This window comes from Pristiophorus japonicus, chromosome 25 (assembly GCF_044704955.1).
Source record: "Pristiophorus japonicus isolate sPriJap1 chromosome 25, sPriJap1.hap1, whole genome shotgun sequence".
Taxonomy (NCBI): domain Eukaryota; kingdom Metazoa; phylum Chordata; class Chondrichthyes; family Pristiophoridae; genus Pristiophorus; species Pristiophorus japonicus.
The window spans coordinates 10,305,889-10,322,884 of record NC_092001.1 but is presented as its reverse complement, the minus strand read 5'-3'; the positions used below and the strand labels follow the sequence as shown (position 1 = coordinate 10,322,884).

General features: G+C 44.8%; 15 non-coding genes across 15 annotated transcripts; all 15 read right to left on the bottom strand.

Annotated features, from left to right (window-relative positions):
- Nucleotides 1–351: 351 nt before the first annotated feature.
- On the bottom strand, nucleotides 352–423 carry trnae-cuc (transfer RNA glutamic acid (anticodon CUC)). Its single transcript has one exon. It is a non-coding gene; the product is annotated as a tRNA-Glu (tRNA).
- Nucleotides 424–1,338: 915 nt separating this feature from the next.
- Nucleotides 1,339–1,416, bottom strand: trnaf-gaa (transfer RNA phenylalanine (anticodon GAA)). Its single transcript has one exon. It is a non-coding gene; the product is annotated as a tRNA-Phe (tRNA).
- A 1,197-nt stretch (nucleotides 1,417–2,613) lies between these two features.
- trnae-cuc (transfer RNA glutamic acid (anticodon CUC)) lies at nucleotides 2,614–2,685 on the bottom strand. Its single transcript has one exon. It is a non-coding gene; the product is annotated as a tRNA-Glu (tRNA).
- A 915-nt stretch (nucleotides 2,686–3,600) lies between these two features.
- trnaf-gaa (transfer RNA phenylalanine (anticodon GAA)) lies at nucleotides 3,601–3,678 on the bottom strand. The gene has a single exon. It is a non-coding gene; the product is annotated as a tRNA-Phe (tRNA).
- A 1,197-nt stretch (nucleotides 3,679–4,875) lies between these two features.
- On the bottom strand, nucleotides 4,876–4,947 carry trnae-cuc (transfer RNA glutamic acid (anticodon CUC)). Its single transcript has one exon. It is a non-coding gene; the product is annotated as a tRNA-Glu (tRNA).
- Nucleotides 4,948–5,862: 915 nt separating this feature from the next.
- Nucleotides 5,863–5,940, bottom strand: trnaf-gaa (transfer RNA phenylalanine (anticodon GAA)). Its single transcript has one exon. It is a non-coding gene; the product is annotated as a tRNA-Phe (tRNA).
- A 1,197-nt stretch (nucleotides 5,941–7,137) lies between these two features.
- On the bottom strand, nucleotides 7,138–7,209 carry trnae-cuc (transfer RNA glutamic acid (anticodon CUC)). The gene has a single exon. It is a non-coding gene; the product is annotated as a tRNA-Glu (tRNA).
- A 915-nt stretch (nucleotides 7,210–8,124) lies between these two features.
- trnaf-gaa (transfer RNA phenylalanine (anticodon GAA)) lies at nucleotides 8,125–8,202 on the bottom strand. Its single transcript has one exon. It is a non-coding gene; the product is annotated as a tRNA-Phe (tRNA).
- Nucleotides 8,203–9,399: 1,197 nt separating this feature from the next.
- On the bottom strand, nucleotides 9,400–9,471 carry trnae-cuc (transfer RNA glutamic acid (anticodon CUC)). The gene has a single exon. It is a non-coding gene; the product is annotated as a tRNA-Glu (tRNA).
- Nucleotides 9,472–10,386: 915 nt separating this feature from the next.
- Nucleotides 10,387–10,464, bottom strand: trnaf-gaa (transfer RNA phenylalanine (anticodon GAA)). Its single transcript has one exon. It is a non-coding gene; the product is annotated as a tRNA-Phe (tRNA).
- Nucleotides 10,465–11,660: 1,196 nt separating this feature from the next.
- trnae-cuc (transfer RNA glutamic acid (anticodon CUC)) lies at nucleotides 11,661–11,732 on the bottom strand. Its single transcript has one exon. It is a non-coding gene; the product is annotated as a tRNA-Glu (tRNA).
- A 915-nt stretch (nucleotides 11,733–12,647) lies between these two features.
- trnaf-gaa (transfer RNA phenylalanine (anticodon GAA)) lies at nucleotides 12,648–12,725 on the bottom strand. The gene has a single exon. It is a non-coding gene; the product is annotated as a tRNA-Phe (tRNA).
- Nucleotides 12,726–13,921: 1,196 nt separating this feature from the next.
- trnae-cuc (transfer RNA glutamic acid (anticodon CUC)) lies at nucleotides 13,922–13,993 on the bottom strand. Its single transcript has one exon. It is a non-coding gene; the product is annotated as a tRNA-Glu (tRNA).
- Nucleotides 13,994–14,908: 915 nt separating this feature from the next.
- trnaf-gaa (transfer RNA phenylalanine (anticodon GAA)) lies at nucleotides 14,909–14,986 on the bottom strand. The gene has a single exon. It is a non-coding gene; the product is annotated as a tRNA-Phe (tRNA).
- A 1,197-nt stretch (nucleotides 14,987–16,183) lies between these two features.
- On the bottom strand, nucleotides 16,184–16,255 carry trnae-cuc (transfer RNA glutamic acid (anticodon CUC)). The gene has a single exon. It is a non-coding gene; the product is annotated as a tRNA-Glu (tRNA).
- Nucleotides 16,256–16,996: the final 741 nt, after the last annotated feature.

Genomic DNA, 16,996 nt, shown 5'->3' with positions numbered 1-16,996 from the left:
ATCAGTGCCCATGGTCCAGGCATTCCCTGATTCCAGTCTTGCACACGTTGCGAAGTTTAAAATGCTGAATATTTCCACAGTGGCAATGCATTGATTGATGATAAGCCCGAGTGCTGTGGCGCAAATAGGTACCTGGAAGACTAAAGATAGCCATGATTGGCAAAATTTACGTTGTCTATCAGCAATTGGAGTTCCACTTGTTGAGCGAGATCTTGTCATTTAGTGCAGATTTTAAAACAGAAGTGTCTGTTGTATCACGACACGCTGCTGATGGTTGGGGCGACAACAGCGAGGTGAGCTGCAAGCTTGTTCAGGAACATCATTGCATTTCGAAGCATCGCAAATACAATGTTCCCTGACCGGGAATCGAACCCGGGCCGCGGCGGTGAGAGCGCCGAATCCTAACCACTAGACCACCAGGGAAGCTGCTGCAAACGTCTGTGCCAGCAAGCAGACCAACCCAGTCTTTCCTCCTTGCTGTTTCGAAATTCTCATCACATTCGCGCCAAGGAAAACTGTTCGCAGCAAATGGCAGTTGTTGTGGAGAACACCAAAGACATGTCCGCGCAATCGCAGCGTTAAGTGCGGCTAGGCTTCCACTGAAATCCATTTCATTCTCTCCTTTTTCCGGGAATTTTCACTCTCGGTACCGTGTGAACATTTCATTTTGTGCTTTTGTCCTGAACTTCAGCCTTTTGCCCAACTCCAGGCGACAGAACCGTTCTGTCTGCCTGTTCTGCTTATAACCATTGACGGAAACAGGTCTCCAGTTCAGGGGTTATCAGCAAAGCAAGAAACACGTATAAACAGAAAGTTGTGCTCTGCACACCGTCGGCAAAGAAGCAATGGCTGTTATTCCAAATAATTCCCATCCCTTGGGATTCCGTGTGGATTTGTTTCGTTATGAAGATTTGATTGTAAAAGTTACTAAATACCGAATAAAAAGTATGAAAAATTGGGATGGCCCATATGGGGATCGGGCCCGCGCTCTTGGCTTTATTAATACCACGCCCTAAACGACCGATTTAACCGGCAACAAAATGCCCCGGGGCTGCGTGAAAGCCCAGCCTAGATGATTTTGTATCCGGCACACACTGGGTGATAGAGTTACTGCATAAGAATTGAACACATCGCATCGCTTAAACATTGTTCACTCTTCATATACAAAACTGGGCAGAGTATAAATAGAAAGTAACAGAAAAAGAGCGCCGAATCTAAAAAAAATCATGTCGAAAATTAGTATCACGCAACCGCTGAACAGCTCTTCCCTCAAGCACTGTCTCGATATCAAACCAGCTTCTCCCCTTAAAATGAAGAAAACGCAAAATCACCAGATATTGCCGAAACCCGGGAGTGAACCAGGGACCTTTAAATCTTCAGTCTAACGCTCTCCCAACTGAGCTATTTCTTCCCGACAGAAAACGAAGCAAAACTTTCTCACACCTTTTTGAAAGAAAACTTAAACCCCGGAAGGAATTGCCCCGCACACTCAGTCCTCATTTCTGGGCAATGAGCTCCGGATGTGTTCATGTAATGTATAATGATATTGAAAATCTTAATGCTCATGTTAACTTATCATTGCCCACGATCCAGGCACTCTCTGATTCCGGTATTGTGCACGTTGCTAAGTTGAAAATATGCATTTTTCCGCACTGGCAATGAATTGACTGATAGCCGCGCTGTGATCAGCTCGGTTTGTTAGGGTGATGCCGCGCATGAACGTACATGGAAGAATAATGATCATTGTGATTGTTCTCACACTGCACTTAAATGTTGGCAAACCGTAAAGTGTCAAACAGCAATTGTCGTTCCATATGTTCATTTAATGTTCTGCTGAAGTGTTCATAAAGACACAAAGTTTGCACACCAGGCTAGATCTCACAGTGCTGAAGACACAGTGAAATATACTGGAGAGTTTATAACTGTTTCAGAACATAACATGTCAGCAAAATTCCGTGTTCTGTTCTCGGCACTGATGCGTTGTGAAAGGGAGACGGGCCAAAGTCCTATTGAGCCGCACTGACCCCGAGCCAAGGTGAAATTAAAGCAGGTTCAGTTCTTAGCATTGATATGATGAAGAGAGATAACAGTCGCGAATCAACGTTAGTGATGGTGAATCTCGGTTAGATCAAAAACTCCATGAATTCTCTGCCGGGAAATTCAGATCTTGGAAATCGCCTGTGAACGCTAAACATTGATATGCAGTGAGCCAATGTTCAATATAGAAGGGGCCCAGGCCAAATGAATGCTCAAGGATAAGTTATCAGTGCCCATGGTCCAGGCATTCCCTGATTCCAGTCTTGCACACGTTGCGAAGTTTAAAATGCTGAATATTTCCACAGTGGCAATGCATTGATTGATGATAAGCCCGAGTGCTGTGGCGCAAATAGGTACCTGGAAGACTAAAGATAGCCATGATTGGCAAAATTTACGTTGTCTATCAGCAATTGGAGTTCCACTTGTTGAGCGAGATCTTGTCATTTAGTGCAGATTTTAAAACAGAAGTGTCTGTTGTATCACGACACGCTGCTGATGGTTGGGGCGACAACAGCGAGGTGAGCTGCAAGCTTGTTCAGGAACATCATTGCATTTCGAAGCATCGCAAATACAATGTTCCCTGACCGGGAATCGAACCCGGGCCGCGGCGGTGAGAGCGCCGAATCCTAACCACTAGACCACCAGGGAAGCTGCTGCAAACGTCTGTGCCAGCAAGCAGACCAACCCAGTCTTTCCTCCTTGCTGTTTCGAAATTCTCATCACATTCGCGCCAGGGAAAACTGTTCGCAGCAAATGGCAGTTGTTGTGGAGAACACCAAAGACATGTCCGCGCAATCGCAGCGTTAAGTGCGGCTAGGCTTCCACTGAAATCCATTTCATTCTCTCCTTTTTCCGGGAATTTTCACTCTCGGTACCGTGTGAACATTTCATTTTGTGCTTTTGTCCTGAACTTCAGCCTTTTGCCCAACTCCAGGCGACAGAACCGTTCTGTCTGCCTGTTCTGCTTATAACCATTGACGGAAACAGGTCTCCAGTTCAGGGGTTATCAGCAAAGCAAGAAACACGTATAAACAGAAAGTTGTGCTCTGCACACCGTCGGCAAAGAAGCAATGGCTGTTATTCCAAATAATTCCCATCCCTTGGGATTCCGTGTGGATTTGTTTCGTTATGAAGATTTGATTGTAAAAGTTACTAAAAACCGAATAAAAAGTATGAAAAATTGGGATGGCCCATATGGGGATCGGGCCCGCGCTCTTGGCTTTATTAATACCACGCCCTAAACGACCGATTTAACCGGCAACAAAATGCCCCAGGGCTGCGTGAAAGCCCAGCCTAGATGATTTTGTATCCGGCACACACTGGGTGATAGAGTTACTGCATAAGAATTGAACACATCGCATCGCTTAAACATTGTTCACTCTTCATATACAAAACTGGGCAGAGTATAAATAGAAAGTAACAGAAAAAGAGCGCCGAATCTAAAAAAAATCATGTCGAAAATTAGTATCACGCAACCGCTGAACAGCTCTTCCCTCAAGCACTGTCTCGATATCAAACCAGCTTCTCCCCTTAAAATGAAGAAAACGCAAAATCACCAGATATTGCCGAAACCCGGGAGTGAACCAGGGACCTTTAAATCTTCAGTCTAACGCTCTCCCAACTGAGCTATTTCTTCCCGACAGAAAACGAAGCAAAACTTTCTCACACCTTTTTGAAAGAAAACTTAAACCCCGGAAGGAATTGCCCCGCACACTCAGTCCTCATTTCTGGGCAATGAGCTCCGGATGTGTTCATGTAATGTATAATGATATTGAAAATCTTAATGCTCATGTTAACTTATCATTGCCCACGATCCAGGCACTCTCTGATTCCGGTATTGTGCACGTTGCTAAGTTGAAAATATGCATTTTTCCGCACTGGCAATGAATTGACTGATAGCCGCGCTGTGATCAGCTCGGTTTGTTAGGGTGATGCCGCGCATGAACGTACATGGAAGAATAATGATCATTGTGATTGTTCTCACACTGCACTTAAATGTTGGCAAACCGTAAAGTGTCAAACAGCAATTGTCGTTCCATATGTTCATTTAATGTTCTGCTGAAGTGTTCATAAAGACACAAAGTTTGCACACCAGGCTAGATCTCACAGTGCTGAAGACACAGTGAAATATACTGGAGAGTTTATAACTGTTTCAGAACATAACATGTCAGCAAAATTCCGTGTTCTGTTCTCGGCACTGATGCGTTGTGAAAGGGAGACGGGCCAAAGTCCTATTGAGCCGCACTGACCCCGAGCCAAGGTGAAATTAAAGCAGGTTCAGTTCTTAGCATTGATATGATGAAGAGAGATAACAGTCGCGAATCAACGTTAGTGATGGTGAATCTCGGTTAGATCAAAAACTCCATGAATTCTCTGCCGGGAAATTCAGATCTTGGAAATCGCCTGTGAACGCTAAACATTGATATGCAGTGAGCCAATGTTCAATATAGAAGGGGCCCAGGCCAAATGAATGCTCAAGGATAAGTTATCAGTGCCCATGGTCCAGGCATTCCCTGATTCCAGTCTTGCACACGTTGCGAAGTTTAAAATGCTGAATATTTCCACAGTGGCAATGCATTGATTGATGATAAGCCCGAGTGCTGTGGCGCAAATAGGTACCTGGAAGACTAAAGATAGCCATGATTGGCAAAATTTACGTTGTCTATCAGCAATTGGAGTTCCACTTGTTGAGCGAGATCTTGTCATTTAGTGCAGATTTTAAAACAGAAGTGTCTGTTGTATCACGACACGCTGCTGATGGTTGGGGCGACAACAGCGAGGTGAGCTGCAAGCTTGTTCAGGAACATCATTGCATTTCGAAGCAGCGCAAATACAATGTTCCCTGACCGGGAATCGAACCCGGGCCGCGGCGGTGAGAGCGCCGAATCCTAACCACTAGACCACCAGGGAAGCTGCTGCAAACGTCTGTGCCAGCAAGCAGACCAACCCAGTCTTTCCTCCTTGCTGTTTCGAAATTCTCATCACATTCGCGCCAGGGAAAACTGTTCGCAGCAAATGGCAGTTGTTGTGGAGAACACCAAAGACATGTCCGCGCAATCGCAGCGTTAAGTGCGGCTAGGCTTCCACTGAAATCCATTTCATTCTCTCCTTTTTCCGGGAATTTTCACTCTCGGTACCGTGTGAACATTTCATTTTGTGCTTTTGTCCTGAACTTCAGCCTTTTGCCCAACTCCAGGCGACAGAACCGTTCTGTCTGCCTGTTCTGCTTATAACCATTGACGGAAACAGGTCTCCAGTTCAGGGGTTATCAGCAAAGCAAGAAACACGTATAAACAGAAAGTTGTGCTCTGCACACCGTCGGCAAAGAAGCAATGGCTGTTATTCCAAATAATTCCCATCCCTTGGGATTCCGTGTGGATTTGTTTCGTTATGAAGATTTGATTGTAAAAGTTACTAAAAACCGAATAAAAAGTATGAAAAATTGGGATGGCCCATATGGGGATCGGGCCCGCGCTCTTGGCTTTATTAATACCACGCCCTAAACGACCGATTTAACCGGCAACAAAATGCCCCAGGGCTGCGTGAAAGCCCAGCCTAGATGATTTTGTATCCGGCACACACTGGGTGATAGAGTTACTGCATAAGAATTGAACACATCGCATCGCTTAAACATTGTTCACTCTTCATATACAAAACTGGGCAGAGTATAAATAGAAAGTAACAGAAAAAGAGCGCCGAATCTAAAAAAAATCATGTCGAAAATTAGTATCACGCAACCGCTGAACAGCTCTTCCCTCAAGCACTGTCTCGATATCAAACCAGCTTCTCCCCTTAAAATGAAGAAAACGCAAAATCACCAGATATTGCCGAAACCCGGGAGTGAACCAGGGACCTTTAAATCTTCAGTCTAACGCTCTCCCAACTGAGCTATTTCTTCCCGACAGAAAACGAAGCAAAACTTTCTCACACCTTTTTGAAAGAAAACTTAAACCCCGGAAGGAATTGCCCCGCACACTCAGTCCTCATTTCTGGGCAATGAGCTCCGGATGTGTTCATGTAATGTATAATGATATTGAAAATCTTAATGCTCATGTTAACTTATCATTGCCCACGATCCAGGCACTCTCTGATTCCGGTATTGTGCACGTTGCTAAGTTGAAAATATGCATTTTTCCGCACTGGCAATGAATTGACTGATAGCCGCGCTGTGATCAGCTCGGTTTGTTAGGGTGATGCCGCGCATGAACGTACATGGAAGAATAATGATCATTGTGATTGTTCTCACACTGCACTTAAATGTTGGCAAACCGTAAAGTGTCAAACAGCAATTGTCGTTCCATATGTTCATTTAATGTTCTGCTGAAGTGTTCATAAAGACACAAAGTTTGCACACCAGGCTAGATCTCACAGTGCTGAAGACACAGTGAAATATACTGGAGAGTTTATAACTGTTTCAGAACATAACATGTCAGCAAAATTCCGTGTTCTGTTCTCGGCACTGATGCGTTGTGAAAGGGAGACGGGCCAAAGTCCTATTGAGCCGCACTGACCCCGAGCCAAGGTGAAATTAAAGCAGGTTCAGTTCTTAGCATTGATATGATGAAGAGAGATAACAGTCGCGAATCAACGTTAGTGATGGTGAATCTCGGTTAGATCAAAAACTCCATGAATTCTCTGCCGGGAAATTCAGATCTTGGAAATCGCCTGTGAACGCTAAACATTGATATGCAGTGAGCCAATGTTCAATATAGAAGGGGCCCAGGCCAAATGAATGCTCAAGGATAAGTTATCAGTGCCCATGGTCCAGGCATTCCCTGATTCCAGTCTTGCACACGTTGCGAAGTTTAAAATGCTGAATATTTCCACAGTGGCAATGCATTGATTGATGATAAGCCCGAGTGCTGTGGCGCAAATAGGTACCTGGAAGACTAAAGATAGCCATGATTGGCAAAATTTACGTTGTCTATCAGCAATTGGAGTTCCACTTGTTGAGCGAGATCTTGTCATTTAGTGCAGATTTTAAAACAGAAGTGTCTGTTGTATCACGACACGCTGCTGATGGTTGGGGCGACAACAGCGAGGTGAGCTGCAAGCTTGTTCAGGAACATCATTGCATTTCGAAGCACCGCAAATACAATGTTCCCTGACCGGGAATCGAACCCGGGCCGCGGCGGTGAGAGCGCCGAATCCTAACCACTAGACCACCAGGGAAGCTGCTGCAAACGTCTGTGCCAGCAAGCAGACCAACCCAGTCTTTCCTCCTTGCTGTTTCGAAATTCTCATCACATTCGCGCCAGGGAAAACTGTTCGCAGCAAATGGCAGTTGTTGTGGAGAACACCAAAGACATGTCCGCGCAATCGCAGCGTTAAGTGCGGCTAGGCTTCCACTGAAATCCATTTCATTCTCTCCTTTTTCCGGGAATTTTCACTCTCGGTACCGTGTGAACATTTCATTTTGTGCTTTTGTCCTGAACTTCAGCCTTTTGCCCAACTCCAGGCGACAGAACCGTTCTGTCTGCCTGTTCTGCTTATAACCATTGACGGAAACAGGTCTCCAGTTCAGGGGTTATCAGCAAAGCAAGAAACACGTATAAACAGAAAGTTGTGCTCTGCACACCGTCGGCAAAGAAGCAATGGCTGTTATTCCAAATAATTCCCATCCCTTGGGATTCCGTGTGGATTTGTTTCGTTATGAAGATTTGATTGTAAAAGTTACTAAAAACCGAATAAAAAGTATGAAAAATTGGGATGGCCCATATGGGGATCGGGCCCGCGCTCTTGGCTTTATTAATACCACGCCCTAAACGACCGATTTAACCGGCAACAAAATGCCCCAGGGCTGCGTGAAAGCCCAGCCTAGATGATTTTGTATCCGGCACACACTGGGTGATAGAGTTACTGCATAAGAATTGAACACATCGCATCGCTTAAACATTGTTCACTCTTCATATACAAAACTGGGCAGAGTATAAATAGAAAGTAACAGAAAAAGAGCGCCGAATCTAAAAAAAATCATGTCGAAAATTAGTATCACGCAACCGCTGAACAGCTCTTCCCTCAAGCACTGTCTCGATATCAAACCAGCTTCTCCCCTTAAAATGAAGAAAACGCAAAATCACCAGATATTGCCGAAACCCGGGATTGAACCAGGGACCTTTAAATCTTCAGTCTAACGCTCTCCCAACTGAGCTATTTCTTCCCGACAGAAAACGAAGCAAAACTTTCTCACACCTTTTTGAAAGAAAACTTAAACCCCGGAAGGAATTGCCCCGCACACTCAGTCCTCATTTCTGGGCAATGAGCTCCGGATGTGTTCATGTAATGTATAATGATATTGAAAATCTTAATGCTCATGTTAACTTATCATTGCCCACGATCCAGGCACTCTCTGATTCCGGTATTGTGCACGTTGCTAAGTTGAAAATATGCATTTTTCCGCACTGGCAATGAATTGACTGATAGCCGCGCTGTGATCAGCTCGGTTTGTTAGGGTGATGCCGCGCATGAACGTACATGGAAGAATAATGATCATTGTGATTGTTCTCACACTGCACTTAAATGTTGGCAAACCGTAAAGTGTCAAACAGCAATTGTCGTTCCATATGTTCATTTAATGTTCTGCTGAAGTGTTCATAAAGACACAAAGTTTGCACACCAGGCTAGATCTCACAGTGCTGAAGACACAGTGAAATATACTGGAGAGTTTATAACTGTTTCAGAACATAACATGTCAGCAAAATTCCGTGTTCTGTTCTCGGCACTGATGCGTTGTGAAAGGGAGACGGGCCAAAGTCCTATTGAGCCGCACTGACCCCGAGCCAAGGTGAAATTAAAGCAGGTTCAGTTCTTAGCATTGATATGATGAAGAGAGATAACAGTCGCGAATCAACGTTAGTGATGGTGAATCTCGGTTAGATCAAAAACTCCATGAATTCTCTGCCGGGAAATTCAGATCTTGGAAATCGCCTGTGAACGCTAAACATTGATATGCAGTGAGCCAATGTTCAATATAGAAGGGGCCCAGGCCAAATGAATGCTCAAGGATAAGTTATCAGTGCCCATGGTCCAGGCATTCCCTGATTCCAGTCTTGCACACGTTGCGAAGTTTAAAATGCTGAATATTTCCACAGTGGCAATGCATTGATTGATGATAAGCCCGAGTGCTGTGGCGCAAATAGGTACCTGGAAGACTAAAGATAGCCATGATTGGCAAAATTTACGTTGTCTATCAGCAATTGGAGTTCCACTTGTTGAGCGAGATCTTGTCATTTAGTGCAGATTTTAAAACAGAAGTGTCTGTTGTATCACGACACGCTGCTGATGGTTGGGGCGACAACAGCGAGGTGAGCTGCAAGCTTGTTCAGGAACATCATTGCATTTCGAAGCACCGCAAATACAATGTTCCCTGACCGGGAATCGAACCCGGGCCGCGGCGGTGAGAGCGCCGAATCCTAACCACTAGACCACCAGGGAAGCTGCTGCAAACGTCTGTGCCAGCAAGCAGACCAACCCAGTCTTTCCTCCTTGCTGTTTCGAAATTCTCATCACATTCGCGCCAGGGAAAACTGTTCGCAGCAAATGGCAGTTGTTGTGGAGAACACCAAAGACATGTCCGCGCAATCGCAGCGTTAAGTGCGGCTAGGCTTCCACTGAAATCCATTTCATTCTCTCCTTTTTCCGGGAATTTTCACTCTCGGTACCGTGTGAACATTTCATTTTGTGCTTTTGTCCTGAACTTCAGCCTTTTGCCCAACTCCAGGCGACAGAACCGTTCTGTCTGCCTGTTCTGCTTATAACCATTGACGGAAACAGGTCTCCAGTTCAGGGGTTATCAGCAAAGCAAGAAACACGTATAAACAGAAAGTTGTGCTCTGCACACCGTCGGCAAAGAAGCAATGGCTGTTATTCCAAATAATTCCCATCCCTTGGGATTCCGTGTGGATTTGTTTCGTTATGAAGATTTGATTGTAAAAGTTACTAAAAACCGAATAAAAAGTATGAAAAATTGGGATGGCCCATATGGGGATCGGGCCCGCGCTCTTGGCTTTATTAATACCACGCCCTAAACGACCGATTTAACCGGCAACAAAATGCCCCAGGGCTGCGTGAAAGCCCAGCCTAGATGATTTTGTATCCGGCACACACTGGGTGATAGAGTTACTGCATAAGAATTGAACACATCGCATCGCTTAAACATTGTTCACTCTTCATATACAAAACTGGGCAGAGTATAAATAGAAAGTAACAGAAAAAGAGCGCCGAATCTAAAAAAAATCATGTCGAAAATTAGTATCACGCAACCGCTGAACAGCTCTTCCCTCAAGCACTGTCTCGATATCAAACCAGCTTCTCCCCTTAAAATGAAGAAAACGCAAAATCACCAGATATTGCCGAAACCCGGGATTGAACCAGGGACCTTTAAATCTTCAGTCTAACGCTCTCCCAACTGAGCTATTTCTTCCCGACAGAAAACGAAGCAAAACTTTCTCACACCTTTTTGAAAGAAAACTTAAACCCCGGAAGGAATTGCCCCGCACACTCAGTCCTCATTTCTGGGCAATGAGCTCCGGATGTGTTCATGTAATGTATAATGATATTGAAAATCTTAATGCTCATGTTAATTATCATTGCCCACGATCCAGGCACTCTCTGATTCCGGTATTGTGCACGTTGCTAAGTTGAAAATATGCATTTTTCCGCACTGGCAATGAATTGACTGATAGCCGCGCTGTGATCAGCTCGGTTTGTTAGGGTGATGCCGCGCATGAACGTACATGGAAGAATAATGATCATTGTGATTGTTCTCACACTGCACTTAAATGTTGGCAAACCGTAAAGTGTCAAACAGCAATTGTCGTTCCATATGTTCATTTAATGTTCTGCTGAAGTGTTCATAAAGACACAAAGTTTGCACACCAGGCTAGATCTCACAGTGCTGAAGACACAGTGAAATATACTGGAGAGTTTATAACTGTTTCAGAACATAACATGTCAGCAAAATTCCGTGTTCTGTTCTCGGCACTGATGCGTTGTGAAAGGGAGACGGGCCAAAGTCCTATTGAGCCGCACTGACCCCGAGCCAAGGTGAAATTAAAGCAGGTTCAGTTCTTAGCATTGATATGATGAAGAGAGATAACAGTCGCGAATCAACGTTAGTGATGGTGAATCTCGGTTAGATCAAAAACTCCATGAATTCTCTGCCGGGAAATTCAGATCTTGGAAATCGCCTGTGAACGCTAAACATTGATATGCAGTGAGCCAATGTTCAATATAGAAGGGGCCCAGGCCAAATGAATGCTCAAGGATAAGTTATCAGTGCCCATGGTCCAGGCATTCCCTGATTCCAGTCTTGCACACGTTGCGAAGTTTAAAATGCTGAATATTTCCACAGTGGCAATGCATTGATTGATGATAAGCCCGAGTGCTGTGGCGCAAATAGGTACCTGGAAGACTAAAGATAGCCATGATTGGCAAAATTTACGTTGTCTATCAGCAATTGGAGTTCCACTTGTTGAGCGAGATCTTGTCATTTAGTGCAGATTTTAAAACAGAAGTGTCTGTTGTATCACGACACGCTGCTGATGGTTGGGGCGACAACAGCGAGGTGAGCTGCAAGCTTGTTCAGGAACATCATTGCATTTCGAAGCACCGCAAATACAATGTTCCCTGACCGGGAATCGAACCCGGGCCGCGGCGGTGAGAGCGCCGAATCCTAACCACTAGACCACCAGGGAAGCTGCTGCAAACGTCTGTGCCAGCAAGCAGACCAACCCAGTCTTTCCTCCTTGCTGTTTCGAAATTCTCATCACATTCGCGCCAGGGAAAACTGTTCGCAGCAAATGGCAGTTGTTGTGGAGAACACCAAAGACATGTCCGCGCAATCGCAGCGTTAAGTGCGGCTAGGCTTCCACTGAAATCCATTTCATTCTCTCCTTTTTCCGGGAATTTTCACTCTCGGTACCGTGTGAACATTTCATTTTGTGCTTTTGTCCTGAACTTCAGCCTTTTGCCCAACTCCAGGCGACAGAACCGTTCTGTCTGCCTGTTCTGCTTATAACCATTGACGGAAACAGGTCTCCAGTTCAGGGGTTATCAGCAAAGCAAGAAACACGTATAAACAGAAAGTTGTGCTCTGCACACCGTCGGCAAAGAAGCAATGGCTGTTATTCCAAATAATTCCCATCCCTTGGGATTCCGTGTGGATTTGTTTCGTTATGAAGATTTGATTGTAAAAGTTACTAAAAACCGAATAAAAAGTATGAAAAATTGGGATGGCCCATATGGGGATCGGGCCCGCGCTCTTGGCTTTATTAATACCACGCCCTAAACGACCGATTTAACCGGCAACAAAATGCCCCAGGGCTGCGTGAAAGCCCAGCCTAGATGATTTTGTATCCGGCACACACTGGGTGATAGAGTTACTGCATAAGAATTGAACACATCGCATCGCTTAAACATTGTTCACTCTTCATATACAAAACTGGGCAGAGTATAAATAGAAAGTAACAGAAAAAGAGCGCCGAATCTAAAAAAAATCATGTCGAAAATTAGTATCACGCAACCGCTGAACAGCTCTTCCCTCAAGCACTGTCTCGATATCAAACCAGCTTCTCCCCTTAAAATGAAGAAAACGCAAAATCACCAGATATTGCCGAAACCCGGGATTGAACCAGGGACCTTTAAATCTTCAGTCTAACGCTCTCCCAACTGAGCTATTTCTTCCCGACAGAAAACGAAGCAAAACTTTCTCACACCTTTTTGAAAGAAAACTTAAACCCCGGAAGGAATTGCCCCGCACACTCAGTCCTCATTTCTGGGCAATGAGCTCCGGATGTGTTCATGTAATGTATAATGATATTGAAAATCTTAATGCTCATGTTAACTTATCATTGCCCACGATCCAGGCACTCTCTGATTCCGGTATTGTGCACGTTGCTAAGTTGAAAATATGCATTTTTCCGCACTGGCAATGAATTGACTGATAGCCGCGCTGTGATCAGCTCGGTTTGTTAGGGTGATGCCGCGCATGAACGTACATGGAAGAATAATGATCATTGTGATTGTTCTCACACTGCACTTAAATGTTGGCAAACCGTAAAGTGTCAAACAGCAATTGTCGTTCCATATGTTCATTTAATGTTCTGCTGAAGTGTTCATAAAGACACAAAGTTTGCACACCAGGCTAGATCTCACAGTGCTGAAGACACAGTGAAATATACTGGAGAGTTATAACTGTTTCAGAACATAACATGTCAGCAAAATTCCGTGTTCTGTTCTCGGCACTGATGCGTTGTGAAAGGGAGACGGGCCAAAGTCCTATTGAGCCGCACTGACCCCGAGCCAAGGTGAAATTAAAGCAGGTTCAGTTCTTAGCATTGATATGATGAAGAGAGATAACAGTCGCGAATCAACGTTAGTGATGGTGAATCTCGGTTAGATCAAAAACTCCATGAATTCTCTGCCGGGAAATTCAGATCTTGGAAATCGCCTGTGAACGCTAAACATTGATATGCAGTGAGCCAATGTTCAATATAGAAGGGGCCCAGGCCAAATGAATGCTCAAGGATAAGTTATCAGTGCCCATGGTCCAGGCATTCCCTGATTCCAGTCTTGCACACGTTGCGAAGTTTAAAATGCTGAATATTTCCACAGTGGCAATGCATTGATTGATGATAAGCCCGAGTGCTGTGGCGCAAATAGGTACCTGGAAGACTAAAGATAGCCATGATTGGCAAAATTTACGTTGTCTATCAGCAATTGGAGTTCCACTTGTTGAGCGAGATCTTGTCATTTAGTGCAGATTTTAAAACAGAAGTGTCTGTTGTATCACGACACGCTGCTGATGGTTGGGGCGACAACAGCGAGGTGAGCTGCAAGCTTGTTCAGGAACATCATTGCATTTCGAAGCACCGCAAATACAATGTTCCCTGACCGGGAATCGAACCCGGGCCGCGGCGGTGAGAGCGCCGAATCCTAACCACTAGACCACCAGGGAAGCTGCTGCAAACGTCTGTGCCAGCAAGCAGACCAACCCAGTCTTTCCTCCTTGCTGTTTCGAAGTTCTCATCACATTCGCGCCAGGGAAAACTGTTCGCAGCAAATGGCAGTTGTTGTGGAGAACACCAAAGACATGTCCGCGCAATCGCAGCGTTAAGTGCGGCTAGGCTTCCACTGAAATCCATTTCATTCTCTCCTTTTTCCGGGAATTTTCACTCTCGGTACCGTGTGAACATTTCATTTTGTGCTTTTGTCCTGAACTTCAGCCTTTTGCCCAACTCCAGGCGACAGAACCGTTCTGTCTGCCTGTTCTGCTTATAACCATTGACGGAAACAGGTCTCCAGTTCAGGGGTTATCAGCAAAGCAAGAAACACGTATAAACAGAAAGTTGTGCTCTGCACACCGTCGGCAAAGAAGCAATGGCTGTTATTCCAAATAATTCCCATCCCTTGGGATTCCGTGTGGATTTGTTTCGTTATGAAGATTTGATTGTAAAAGTTACTAAAAACCGAATAAAAAGTATGAAAAATTGGGATGGCCCATATGGGGATCGGGCCCGCGCTCTTGGCTTTATTAATACCACGCCCTAAACGACCGATTTAACCGGCAACAAAATGCCCCAGGGCTGCGTGAAAGCCCAGCCTAGATGATTTTGTATCCGGCACACACTGGGTGATAGAGTTACTGCATAAGAATTGAACACATCGCATCGCTTAAACATTGTTCACTCTTCATATACAAAACTGGGCAGAGTATAAATAGAAAGTAACAGAAAAAGAGCGCCGAATCTAAAAAAAATCATGTCGAAAATTAGTATCACGCAACCGCTGAACAGCTCTTCCCTCAAGCACTGTCTCGATATCAAACCAGCTTCTCCCCTTAAAATGAAGAAAACGCAAAATCACCAGATATTGCCGAAACCCGGGATTGAACCAGGGACCTTTAAATCTTCAGTCTAACGCTCTCCCAACTGAGCTATTTCTTCCCGACAGAAAACGAAGCAAAACTTTCTCACACCTTTTTGAAAGAAAACTTAAACCCCGGAAGGAATTGCCCCGCACACTCAGTCCTCATTTCTGGGCAATGAGCTCCGGATGTGTTCATGTAATGTATAATGATATTGAAAATCTTAATGCTCATGTTAACTTATCATTGCCCACGATCCAGGCACTCTCTGATTCCGGTATTGTGCACGTTGCTAAGTTGAAAATATGCATTTTTCCGCACTGGCAATGAATTGACTGATAGCCGCGCTGTGATCAGCTCGGTTTGTTAGGGTGATGCCGCGCATGAACGTACATGGAAGAATAATGATCATTGTGATTGTTCTCACACTGCACTTAAATGTTGGCAAACCGTAAAGTGTCAAACAGCAATTGTCGTTCCATATGTTCATTTAATGTTCTGCTGAAGTGTTCATAAAGACACAAAGTTTGCACACCAGGTTAGATCTCACAGTGCTGAAGACACAGTGAAATATACTGGAGAGTTTATAACTGTTTCAGAACATAACATGTCAGCAAAATTCCGTGTTCTGTTCTCGGCACTGATGCGTTGTGAAAGGGAGACGGGCCAAAGTCCTATTGAGCCGCACTGACCCCGAGCCAAGGTGAAATTAAAGCAGGTTCAGTTCTTAGCATTGATATGATGAAGAGAGATAACAGTCGCGAATCAACGTTAGTGATGGTGAATCTCGGTTAGATCAAAAACTCCATGAATTCTCTGCCGGGAAATTCAGATCTTGGAAATCGCCTGTGAACGCTAAACATTGATATGCAGTGAGCCAATGTTCAATATAGAAGGGGCCCAGGCCAAATGAATGCTCAAGGATAAGTTATCAGTGCCCATGGTCCAGGCATTCCCTGATTCCAGTCTTGCACACGTTGCGAAGTTTAAAATGCTGAATATTTCCACAGTGGCAATGCATTGATTGATGATAAGCCCGAGTGCTGTGGCGCAAATAGGTACCTGGAAGACTAAAGATAGCCATGATTGGCAAAATTTACGTTGTCTATCAGCAATTGGAGTTCCAGTTGTTGAGCGAGATCTTGTCATTTAGTGCAGATTTTAAAACAGAAGTGTCTGTTGTATCACGACACGCTGCTGATGGTTGGGGCGACAACAGCGAGGTGAGCTGCAAGCTTGTTCAGGAACATCATTGCATTTCGAAGCACCGCAAATACAATGTTCCCTGACCGGGAATCGAACCCGGGCCGCGGCGGTGAGAGCGCCGAATCCTAACCACTAGACCACCAGGGAAGCTGCTGCAAACGTCTGTGCCAGCAAGCAGACCAACCCAGTCTTTCCTCCTTGCTGTTTCGAAATTCTCATCACATTCGCGCCAGGGAAAACTGTTCGCAGCAAATGGCAGTTGTTGTGGAGAACACCAAAGACATGTCCGCGCAATCGCAGCGTTAAGTGCGGCTAGGCTTCCACTGAAATCCATTTCATTCTCTCCTTTTTCCGGGAATTTTCACTCTCGGTACCGTGTGAACATTTCATTTTGTGCTTTTGTCCTGAACTTCAGCCTTTTGCCCAACTCCAGGCGACAGAACCGTTCTGTCTGCCTGTTCTGCTTATAACCATTGACGGAAACAGGTCTCCAGTTCAGGGGTTATCAGCAAAGCAAGAAACACGTATAAACAGAAAGTTGTGCTCTGCACACCGTCGGCAAAGAAGCAATGGCTGTTATTCCAAATAATTCCCATCCCTTGGGATTCCGTGTGGATTTGTTTCGTTATGAAGATTTGATTGTAAAAGTTACTAAAAACCGAATAAAAAGTATGAAAAATTGGGATGGCCCATATGGGGATCGGGCCCGCGCTCTTGGCTTTATTAATACCACGCCCTAAACGACCGATTTAACCGGCAACAAAATGCCCCAGGGCTGCGTGAAAGCCCAGCCTAGATGATTTTGTATCCGGCACACACTGGGTGATAGAGTTACTGCATAAGAATTGAACACATCGCATCGCTTAAACATTGTTCACTCTTCATATA